Here is a 12,511-nt window from a genome sequence, read left to right on the forward strand (position 1 = left end):
GAGGGACTCAAACCCTGGACTAATTATAAACACTTAACAGTCTTAATAATCTATAATAACTGCCAGAGAAGGAGACTTAGTTTCAATCGCATGAAACTACAGTTTAATATGCATATACAGTTTTTTTCAGATTATACCATTATATTTTTTAATCCCTAATAAAGTGAAGCATTCTATGCACCTGTACAGTTTGCAACTATGTCTATCTCCTGCTACTCCTCTTCTCCAAACTGACTATCCTCTTTCCAAGCACATTACCATTTACCACACTAAGGTATACAGAGAAGAGCATCACAAACACACACATGCACACACACACACACACACACACACACACACACACACACACACACATATACACGTGCACACGAGCACTTTCCTGCACATGCACACCAACACACAATGGCACACAGACATAGACGTGCATATGTGTGACATAACATCTACAGCCTCAGGCTCTCTGAAAAGTTATTGACTTATTTGCGTTCACTTCAAACAACTCTGATCACAGATGAGCAAACATTCTCAAACATGGAGAGGATGTGAGACTAAAAAAATGTAAAAGAAGCATTTTAAATGGGTAACAAGACCCCTGCACCCCATGATGTGGGGAGATGCAGCACCCACACCCCTGTTGCTTATATTTAACAACTCCAAGGTTGCACTCTATCAGGGAAAGAGGAAGTCATCAGTGCACTTGCTAATTCACCTTCTGAGGAACAGCCCACCAATCATACACTAGTGATCAGTCACTGCTGCTTCATGGACAGGATTGGCTGGCATAAACTTGTGGGCATGTGCATCAGCACAAGTCCTCCTGTGTAACCCGCTAACAGATACTCATATTGGGGCTATCATGCCATATTGTTTCATAGGTATTTACTAGGCTAGTGTTCTGTGAGGATCTGTAGAAACTTAGCCATATAATCCACATTGTACAGCACATAATATCACAGTAGGGTGCACTTAAATTGGCTCATCACAAGCTGCTATTAAATCACAACAGTGGTTGTGTACATGGGACCCATTGTTAACATTAGCTGTATATTTTTTACATGGTTTCTGCAGGTAGAGACATGCAGGCTGCAGAGCCACATACCTAGGTGTTAAGCCTTCCAGCACAGTGCTACCAGTAAAGATCTTCATGTGCATCTACACAAAGACAAAACAATATGGTGCAAAAGCATGACAATGGTCAATAGTACATCAAAGCTGCAAACAAGCTTTGTATGAGTTTTTATAAAAATGTATGCAGCAGTGGTTGATGTATATTTAATATCCCAATCTCATTTTTCTGATATTGCTTTATTACTTTTTCCCATTTTTATCATTGTATTGCTTAGACTGTAACATCTCAGGCAGTGATTGTACCGTTTTCACTCTTTCAGAGTGCTTGTCTTTTCTATATAGATGTAAAATCATGGCATTAGTAAATTAAGTTGCAGGATGTGAAATAGGGTGCAGATGGTCTTGCACGCCCCAACAATAACTTGCTAGTCTAAGAGGCGAGTATCACTTCTTCACTTACATGTTTAGCCATGCTCAAAAAAAATTACTAAAGAACAAGAAAATATAGTTGCCACACTTTGCTTTCAACCTAAAGTGCTGTGATTTAAAGTACTGACTTGTCTTCTCTTTGCTATTTTGGTTGCTGGCAGAAATCTCCAAAGTTTATAGATGTTGTAGCAAAGCACTTGCATTGTTTAAAGTTACTTTGAATGATTTTTAAATAAAAACCTGCTAGTAAATTGAACTGAATAGAGGATTATGTAGAAGGAGTTTGAGAAACATGTCAACACTATTAAACAGTAAAACAACTAACTGGTTTGGAATGTGCATTTAACAGGAACCTGTGAATGCTAAGAAGCTAAGTACATTCCACAAAGAGGTGGAGCTTGATTGACAAGTAAATAATTAAGCAATAGCCCACAAATGGGCGTGGCTATATCAGGATTTACCCATGGTTGACATGGTTTGATCATGAGGGAGAATATTTAAGAAGGGATAGGGCAGAAATACAAGTAAAATCATGCGCATTACTGTTTCTTTACTTTTGCAGAATGTCCCTGATTTTTCCAGTATTTTGCTCTGTCCTCTGCTGCATATACCAATGAAAAATTCTGGCCACTCAGTGCTAATTTAGCAGCCAGACATTCTTCTATTGGTATATGCTTGATTTACAACGTGCACACTAGCTGTGCTGTCCAATCATTGTGCATGTTTTTTGAATGGCAATGAGCAGTTACTGCAAAATTAAAACAGAGTAATGAGTTGGCATTCATCTGAGATGAAGAAGCTCTCCTAGTCCAAAAGACAGCCTTATTTCTTTATTGATTGATTTACTGTTTTTTAAATGGGTGTCGATCACTATGTGTGTATACCTTTAAGAAACTTTCCATGGGCTTGCACATGTGTATAAATATTGAGCACATGCAAGTCAGATTGTCATTTTGTAGAGAGCTGTTGAGATGTAAGCATGTATGTATGTAATGGTCTGTCATTTAATCAGTTTCCATCCTGATGTGTTTCTATATATTAAAGTATATAAATGAACTACCCCACCTGTTTGTCTTGAATCATAACATAGGACGAGTGACATGGTGTCAGAAGTGAGATCCAGAATCAAGACAAAGAGGCACTCAGTTAATGTTGGAGGAATATAGATGAATGGATCATCCCCTACTGCATGTATAACTTGCAAAACAGGTCAGAAACAAATTCTAGTTACTATGACTTGTTTAAATGACTTCTTACTCAAAGAATATAAAATGAAGCACTCAAAATGCTCAGAACAAATTTCTAGTTAAACGAAATGTCCGAAACTGTGACATATTGAAAAAATATTCAAAATAGTTATGAAAGTGTTTGAAACAATGTCTGAACTGCATAAAATGTATAAAATAAGGAAAGCAACTACATTTTTTGCTGTAAATTACTTTTTTCATATTAAGTAAAGCTAGTCAAGATATCTGAAGTATACAAAGTGTTCACAAGTTTGTGCAGTATTACAGTACATTTATTTCACACAATACAGCCATTTCAAATCATATTGCAAAGTACAGTATTTTGAAAAGGTCATTATGCATTTGACTGCTATTACAAATACCTAGTCTGTGTACATGTTCATACATAATTACAAGGGCCATATTTACAGTGCATTTGGGCATACTTTGCTGGCATGGCTGAAGGATTTCATAGACCAGCTCCACTTGTATTTGAAAATAATATTGTAGAGAATTGGAGAGTGTTTAAGCAAGAGTACACTATTTGCATACAAGCTGCATTTTCTGACAAAGATGCACGTACAAAGGCATTTATTCAACTTAATTTAGCTGGTTCAGACGCTATTGAAAGAGAACATTCATTTGTTAATGCTATGTTTGCAGGGGAGGAGGAAAACCTCCATATAGTGGTACTGGCTGAATCAAGGGAAGACCCCGAGTGCTTAAAATGTAAATTTAAAGAAATGTGTGACCACCCCCCCAAATGAATATTACAATGGAAAGGCACTTATTTTACACAAGAGCTCAAAAGCCTGGGGAAACTTTTGCAGCATATATAACTGACTTGAAAAACAAAGCTAAAATGTGCAGATGTGGCGATTAAAGGGATGAGTTAATAAAAGACAGACTTGTGAGTGTTATTGAAGATGATGCTGTAAGAAAGATTTTGCTTTGTGACAGTGATTTAACTTTGAATAAGGCCATTGAGATTTGTCAAATATATGAGAAATGCATCCTTCAAGTATCTTCTGAAGCTAATGTTGATAGTATGCAGCACATGATTAAAAGAAACTGGCCCAAACACATGGCAGCAACTGTAAACCCTGTAACAGTCCCTGGTAAACCCAGTAGCTTTCTAGCAAATTCCAGAGAATGCACAGTCTCAGCGAAGCACAAGGGTGAGTCAGCAAACTCGAAGCATGTGCCCTCACCTAGCCTCATAGTCAACTGTCGTAAATGTGGTGGCAATCATTTATCTAAAAGAGAAAAGTGCTTAGCTTTTGGTCAGCAATGCCACAGATGTAAAAAGTGGAATAATTTCCAAAGATTGTGTAGATCAAAAGAGGCTCATACTTTTATTAAAAGAGAACATTCAAAGAGACAAGTTGAACAATTAGAAAGCTGTGACCCTAATTTTTATGTTGATGTGTATGTCTGTGCTTAATGAAACAGTCAATGCAGTAGATTTGTGGGCAAAGAATTTTGTTCTGTTTAGATAAATGGAAGACCCAGAGAGCTCAAAGTTGACACAGGTTCAAAGTGTAATGTTATGTCAGAGAAACATTTGCTAGAGTATTTGCTGGTGTGAAGCTTGATTTGGCAAAGTGTGAGAAGCTTGCTGCTTATGCTGGTGAAGAAATTCAAAGTGAAGGTTCAGTCGTGCTTTCATGTTACTCTGCTGGGATCAGCTATGACTTGCAATTTGACATAGTCAAAAGGCACGTACAGTTATTATTAGGCCTCAGAGACAGTTTGAAAGTGGGACTATTTTCATTTAATAAGGAAATCCACCATGTAAGCTTAAAAAAACACTGTTCTAATTTTGACCGTTCTATTTTTTTCTACCTATGCTGATCTTTTAGAAGACAAACTAGGCAAACTCCCAGGTGTGTACTACAGGAAGTTAGACATTGAAGTCAGCCCAGTTGTCAGACCAGCCCAGAAAGTTTGAGTAGCTATGCAGAATAGAGTCAAGGCCGAGCTAGATAAAATGGTGCTGCAAGGAGTGATTTGCCCAGTTGACGAACCAACTGAATGGGTATCTTCCGTGCTGGTAGCCCATAAGAAAACCTCAGATGATATCAGAATATGTACTGATCCAAGAGATTTGAACAAAGCACTAAAAAGACCTCATCATCCAATGCGCACAGTTGAAGAAGTCACTGCTGTTATGCTAAATGCCACTGTTTTTTTTTCTGCTTTGGATGCAAAAGGTTCATTTTGGAAGATTTTGCTAGACCGAAAATCCTTACTGCTAACCACTTTCAGTACTCCTTTTGTCAGGTACAGATTTTTGAGAATGCCATTTTGGATAAATTCTGCCAGTGACGTCTTCCAGAGTGCCATGGAACAATTTTCTTCTGATTATCCATGTGCTATTATAGTAGATGATATTCTAGTAGCAGGTAATGGTGAAGTCAAGCATGATAGAAACCTCAAGAAAGTTCTGGAAAGAACACATGAAGTGAATCTTAAGCTGAATCCTCAGAAGTGCAAATTCAGGCTATGAGAGGTTACTCATGTTGATCATTTGTTTACCAGTTCAGGCTTATGACCTGATCCTTCCAAGCAAACAGCAATTCTTGAGATGCCTGCCCCAGACAATGATCAAGCCTTACAATGTTTTCTTGGCATGGTTAACTGTCTAGGCAAGTTCATTCCAGACTTGAGCGAACTTTCAGCACCGCTCAAATAGTTGACAAGCAAAGATGTATCCTGGTCCTGGTCAGAACAAGACCAAAGAGCATTTGATGTCCTGAAGCAGAGTATTGCCAGTCAGCTAACTCTCAGATACTGTGATGTTCACAAACTAGTTACTCTTTCTTGTGATGCTTCAAAGTTTAGTCTTGGTGCAGTCATTCTTCAAGAGGGTAGACAAGTAGCCTATGCATCCAGAACTCTAACCCAAACCAAGATGTAGTATGCACAGATTGAGAAAGAGCTTTTGGCAATTGTGTCTGCATGTTTGAAGTTCCATGATTATATTTATGGCCTCCCAATTCAAATCAAAACTGACCACCAACCTCTAGTCACTATTTTGAGAAAGCCTATGCATACAGCTCCTGCCAGATTGCAATGCATGATGTTGAAATTGCAAAAGTATAATTTCAATCCTGGCTACACAAAAGGTAAACATCTTTATCTTTTTGATACTTTATCCAGATCACCAAGAAATACCAGAGAACAGCATGAAAATGACAAATTTGATTTTGAAGTCATGGAAGTGAGAACATTTTCTTCCACATATCTTAATGAGCTTAGAAGTCACACAGCCTCTGATCCAATACTTCAGAAGCTCAAATACTTTATCAGTTGAGGATAGTCTTCAAAGCAATCTTATTTACCAGTATAAGTGCAACCATATTTTCCTTACAGACATGAGATTTTGTTTGACAATGGTATTATCATGAAAGGTCCAAAAGTGATTGTTCCAAAATCCTTGCAACAAGAGTATATGACCATCTTGCATCATGGCCACCCAGGAACTGATTCTGCCAAAAGAAGGGTGAGAGGACTAGTATTTTGGCCTTCTATGTCAAAGGATATTGAAAGAGTACTTTCATCTTGTTCTGTATGTAATAGTACTAAGCCACATCAACAGAAAGAACCACTTCATGTAATCCAGATTCCTGAACTACCTTGGTTAACAGTAGCTACAGACATTTTTGAATGAAATGCTCAACATTACTTGGCATTAGCAGACTCTTATTCAAATTAGTTCGAGATTGACCTCTTTCCTAATCTAGCATCCAGTACTGTCATTACTAAATTGAAGCATCATTTTGCAGTCCATGCTAATCTGCAGGAAGTTACTTCTGACAATGGTACACAGATTACAAGCCAGCAGTTCAAGAGATTTGCTAAAGAGTGGGACTTTATTCATGTTACAAGTAGCCCTGAGTACCCACATTCAAACTATTTGGCAGAATATGCAGTTCAAAGTGCAAAACAGTTATTAGAGAAGTTGAAATGAGACAATAGCTATGTTTTTTCTGAATCTGCTGAATTAAAAAAATATTCCTTGTGATAAACATCTTGGTTCACCTGCACAAAGACTTTTGTCAAGACAAACCAGAAACACACTACCAGCTAGTTGCCATCTGTTGGTTCTTTGTGCTAAAAACAACAAATCAGTAAGAGCTCAACTTATGAAAAGGCATTTGTCCCAGAAGTCCAGCAAACCGCTCAATCCAATACGAGAAGGGGAGATAGTAAGGATGCGGATGTTCAAAAGGTTTTAATCAGATTGGAGTCATGAAAACTGGATGTCCAGAGCCAAGATCGTACATTGTGGAATCACAAGGAGTAGAATTTATGTGGAATTGGAAACATTTAATACCGGTGTCCGAGCCTGCATTGCAGCATCTTGCCTGTGAAAAAGACTCCAAATCTCACAGTGAGTCATCCAGTGTTCCAGTTCCAAAGGACATTCCAGCAAATATCCCTGTTCCTGAGAAGATTTCTGTGACTCCTGAGATAGATTGTTCACCAATGACTGTCCCTGTTGTTAAACCCAGTTCTAATTACTATATCACTAGATCAGGTCACATTTCTAGATCATGTTCTAGATACATGGCAACTTGGACATGAATGTTTTGTTTATTTTTTAGTGTCTGCAAAATTGCATATCTTTTTTCAGATGTCATTTTATTGTGAGCAATTCACTAAAGAGGAAGGATGTAGATCAGTATGTCTGTATACCTTTAAGAAGCTTTCCATGGGCTTGCACATGTGTATAAATATTGAGCAAGTGCAAGCCAGACTGCCATTTTGTAGACAGCTGTTGAGATGTAAGCATGTATGTATATAATGGTCTGTTAGTTAATCAGTTTGTTTATATTTTATGTTGCTGCTATCCATCCTGATGTGTTTCTATATAATAAAGCATATGAACAACCTAACCTGCCTATTTGCCTTGAATCATAACATAGGACTAGTGACAATGGGTAACTGAACTGGCCTGCAGACTCTTTTGAGTGAAGACCTGAACTAAGAGGCAGTCACAGCTTCAAATTCAGAAATTAAAATGACAGTAGAAATGCACATATTGGCATTGTGAGAATGAAAACACAGATAATAATGAATAAAGATATATATACATATACTTCCTGCATCCAAACATTTAACTGCAGCGTACTTTGGGAATGTTACTGTCTTGGCTTACTAAATTAATTATTCCACAGTTATGATTTTCTTAGATTTTCATCAGCTAATTGTTCACTTTTTGCAACTAATACTGCAGTGGTGAAAAGTCTGTGCCTGGGTATTTTGGACATGAGTGTTCAGGTAGTAGCTGTAAAACATAATGATTTACACTTAGAAGGCCCTGCTTCCAAATATTTTGCAGTTATCTTCAGTAAAGTGGGCTAATTTGGTGCATTCATAAAATTAATGACAGCAGGTCCTTCTTTACTTTTTAAAGGACTAAAAAGTGGGAAATGACAAGGGGAAACATGAATTAGTCTACCTCTGTTGTAAAAGTTCTGAAAACGACTTAAAAGTTACCAGATGAGGGAATGAACAATATGTTCATTAATTTCACTGTATATATACTTTGTTAATTTCATATCTCCTATATATATATATATATATATATATATATATATATATATATATATATATTGACCTAGTAATATTGAATATATTCTAGATATTCTAGATATTAATTAACTGTGAACTCAGTGACCTACAAGGTGCCAACCAAGAATTGGAGAATTAATAGACAGTTGATCAGGCATTTAATGGTGGTGCGGGGGATAATTTCCTAATAAAGTACTTGAAACAATTTGTAGAAAGATGTTTTACAAATTACAGCAACATTGAATAATACAGTCCAACATCTGGATTGTGCTACTCTGTGCCCCATGTTGAGTGAAGCAAGAGAAAGGCTAATGCATAATAGCCCAAATACCACTGATGAGCAGATATGCAGAAAAAGGCAGAGTACTATGGTAGAGGGCACAGGCAGAATATCTTCCTAAAAATCTGAAACATTAAAAATTATTTTCTAACTTCAGAGTTCCTCTGATAGAGCAGATTATCTTCTTAAAATATCTGGAACACTGAAACCATAACAGGCCACTGTGCCTAGGCCACATTTTGACACATGATGACCACAGTACTATCTAAAATATGCAAGATGAATAAAGTAACTCTAGAAAAGCAAGAAGCACTGATAGCAGAACAACATCAAAGAGCTTCAAAGCAGAGATTTCAATTAAACACTGTCCTTGATAATATTTTATTGAATGATCACAACAATTCAGTCAAATCAACAAAACAAACAAATCTAACTTATTAACATCTCAAAGTCATGAATTTAACATAATAACTTATAAGTGAAGGCAAATAACTATATACACTATCTAATGTCTGACTTTTAAACAGGTCTGCATCAAACAAACTTATTTAATCCAATTGTTCAGTAAATCTTCCCATCTCTTTAATTAAAGTCTTTAATGTCATCATTTCAATATGCAACCTGGTATATAAGCTAAGTTTGAATGGGTTTGTACCTACTATATGCCAGCTTTGCATTTTACACATGGAAAACAGCCAAACTATTCTGAATGATGTTTGATAATATAAGAATGAGATTATTTTAATCCATTTAGCTATAACATTCCATTCACAGTTAAGAAGGGACATTAGGATTCTACTTAAGTGTACCCGACATCAAATCTGTACAGCTTGGGCATTGTCTGGAAAACTAACATGATCATCATCATTTGATTGATATGCCACTGTGAAAACTAATATACATAAATTACAAGTTGTTTCTATGACATGACCCAGAGGAAACCAACATATTTAAATAATTTAACTTAGAGTCATTTCTTCATGTGCCTTAAAATTTTAAAGCTAGTTGACAAAACCTTGAAGTTCCTGCTGTTCAGAGGGTTGTAATCCCCTCCCCAAGTCCTATTTATAACCCCCCCTCCAACTATCAGTCATGATAAAGAAAATGATACTGCATAGAAGGGGGCTGCTGTCTCCACCCCCCACCACATCCACACAAACTTTTAAGACAGAAATATCAAAAAAAAAAAAAAGTAGTAGGACACATTAAAATTTTGTGGACACTGACAGCCAGTATAAGAAAAAAACAGCAATCTCCATTCCCATCTCCACTAGCACATGTTAAGAAAAAATGACATTTGAAAACACCTTACATCATATATGAGAATATCAGAAATCACCAGGAATGCACAAAAAAATCAACCCTAATAAAAAAAAATACAGTTTGTAATGATAGTTTATGTCATGAAGTTCACACAACATCTGTAGCTTCTGTACAGATGGGTTAGTATAGATTTAATACTGGCTTCCCTGGGTAACAAAATAAATTATTTTTGTGGTACACCATGACCATCTAGCAACTTTTTGGGCTACCTATTGGCCCATTCATTCCCATGGGGCAAGAGCCTTACAAACTCTTCTCCATGTGGCAGCAGTCAGGATGCAGTAATGGTGCAGTCATGCATAGTGAGGATTTGGATATTATGTCTTTTAGTCCTAGTATCACAAGTGCATCAAAGGATGTGTGTATTCTTGCACATGTGCTATCCCTGATTTGTGGCACTACATGCCACTAATACAAGACTGGAGCATTATTTTATGGCAATAACTTCTGCATCATTACCACTATGTGGCAGCTCCTACACTGAGCTATTAGTCAAACATACAATATCTTAAAAAAATAATGGATTAGGGAGGTAGTAGCCTTCACTTCACCTTTGCTGCAGCTAAACTAGATTTGTTAAAGCAACCACCTGAAATCTTTTTTATCCTATTTCTCATTCATGATTGCAAGTAATAGTTGAGGCTATATTGTTATAATTTATTTTCTAGAAATCTATCAATTAATTTTAATAATTTTAAGGTAAAATGTACATTAACATGTTTTGCCATAAATTATTGATAGGTGTGACTGTTTGGGTGTAAAGTTGGTGAGTGTTTATAATCCATCAAGACAGCTTGAATTGAGCAAGGTTTGCTAACGCATATTCTGTGGGATACTAAATTTAAGTATAAAGTATGTATAATCATGATGTAGGTCAGTCATTTTCTTTCATTAATATTTTAATGAATTTAAAATAAAAAATAATTTTATCTAAAGCAGAGAAGCTGAAATGTTGCTAATTTCTGTTTAAAATGAACGGGTGAGGCAAGAGTGGAGGCTAATTTCTACCTAACAAATGTAAAAATATTTAAAAGTCAAATCACTTGGGAGGGGCACTTATTCTGAGACACATTAACTTTTGTATATTTATTAGGAATTTGCTTAGTATTTGCTCATTTTTTTTGTATGTTTTTAAATAAAAAAAGCAAAGGAGTCACATATTCGAAAGTGACTATACCTTCAGCTGCTAATAATAGCATTGATGTGACTTTAATTCCTACCTAATTAACATACCCATGGTTCAGGACTAGTTTAATTTGTCTTAGTTTCACAATTTTATTCCACTTTGTCTTTTGAAAATATTAAGTCCCCATATTTTCAAGACCCAAATTTAAACACAGTGTGGGATTCCAAAGGAGCTGGTGTTGTATTGTGCATTGCAGAGAACTTTTGCTATCTTGTTGTGCTACCCTGGATCCTCAGTCATCATGACATTATTTTGGAGTTGTAATCTCATATCCCTACAAGGAAAACAATGCCATGCATAGACAAAGGAATTCCGAAACATCTTATGTTATTGTACCAGATTACCTACATGTGGCACAGTCCAAGTCTGCATGACCACTCCATGCTGTCCCTGATTCTAAACCCACCTGATCCCAAGCACAATATGTACATCAACCTAAATACTGTATACATGACAGGTAAAACTCGGTAATGCTTGCCACATTATTGATTCATAGGTAACTAATAGGCAAGCCTAGCCAATAATTGACTGAGGGAAAAATTGATGTTGCCCATCCAGTTTTCTAGGTTTATTTTGAAGGATGCAAAAGTTTACATGAGGAGTATGGCTGTTCCAAATGTAAGGGATACTTTGAGATATAAAGCTACCATGGCAACTTGCCTTATTTATCTGTTGATGAAGGTTTAGTGCCTTTACCCTGGTATTTGAGGAATCATTTGTTCTATGAAGGAATAGAAGGTCAAGCAGAATTAGATCTTTCATGGCTTTAAAGGCTAAACACAGATCCCCACTGAAGATTATATAAGAAAATGAGTACTGAGAGAGCGATGTCAGTCTTTCCTGATGACTAACACTTTTTGAGGCCATTAATCGTTTTCACTTTGGAATCTCTGGTGTTTCTCAAGTTGAGTAATATGTTTAGACAAATATGTGTCAAAAGGGGCATTACATTCAATAATTGGTCTGATGAGAAATGGATAAAGAGAAATTAAGACTAACTTGGATCTAAAGGAAATACCTTTGGAAATCAGATGAGCCTAACAGAAGACTTTCCAAACGTCTACAGTGACATAATAGCCAAAAGAAAAGGAATTATCAACAATACTGTCTAGATCCTTTACAACTATGTATGACTTGAGGACATTTTATTTACCAAAATTAGCTACACTGCATTTTTTACATTGAATTTGAGACCATTGTCCTTTCGCCAGTTATGAATATGATAACATCTTGGAAAAATTGACAGTAACTGGAAGATCAAATAACATCACCCAATTTATAGTTGTCTTCAGACTTAGGTATCCATAAGCCAGGACTGTTTGCCTGAATATCTAATGAAGAGATGTCAAATAAGAGAGAGACACAGTGAGACAGAACAACACTGAGCCTTGTGATACTTGTCCAGTAACATTTTTGCTT

At 36.4% G+C, this 12,511-nt stretch overlaps 1 protein-coding gene across 2 annotated transcripts in view; it reads right to left on the minus strand.

Moving 5' to 3' along the window:
- TAFA2 (TAFA chemokine like family member 2) overlaps nt 1-12,511 on the minus strand; it is a 2,885,489-nt gene that overhangs the window by 1,122,011 nt on the left and 1,750,967 nt on the right. The gene's annotated exons all lie outside the window — the stretch shown is intronic.

Source organism: Protopterus annectens, chromosome 11.part0 (genome assembly GCF_019279795.1).
Source record: "Protopterus annectens isolate FY-2018-M chromosome 11.part0, PAN1.0, whole genome shotgun sequence".
Lineage (NCBI taxonomy): Eukaryota > Metazoa > Chordata > Ceratodontiformes > Protopteridae > Protopterus > Protopterus annectens.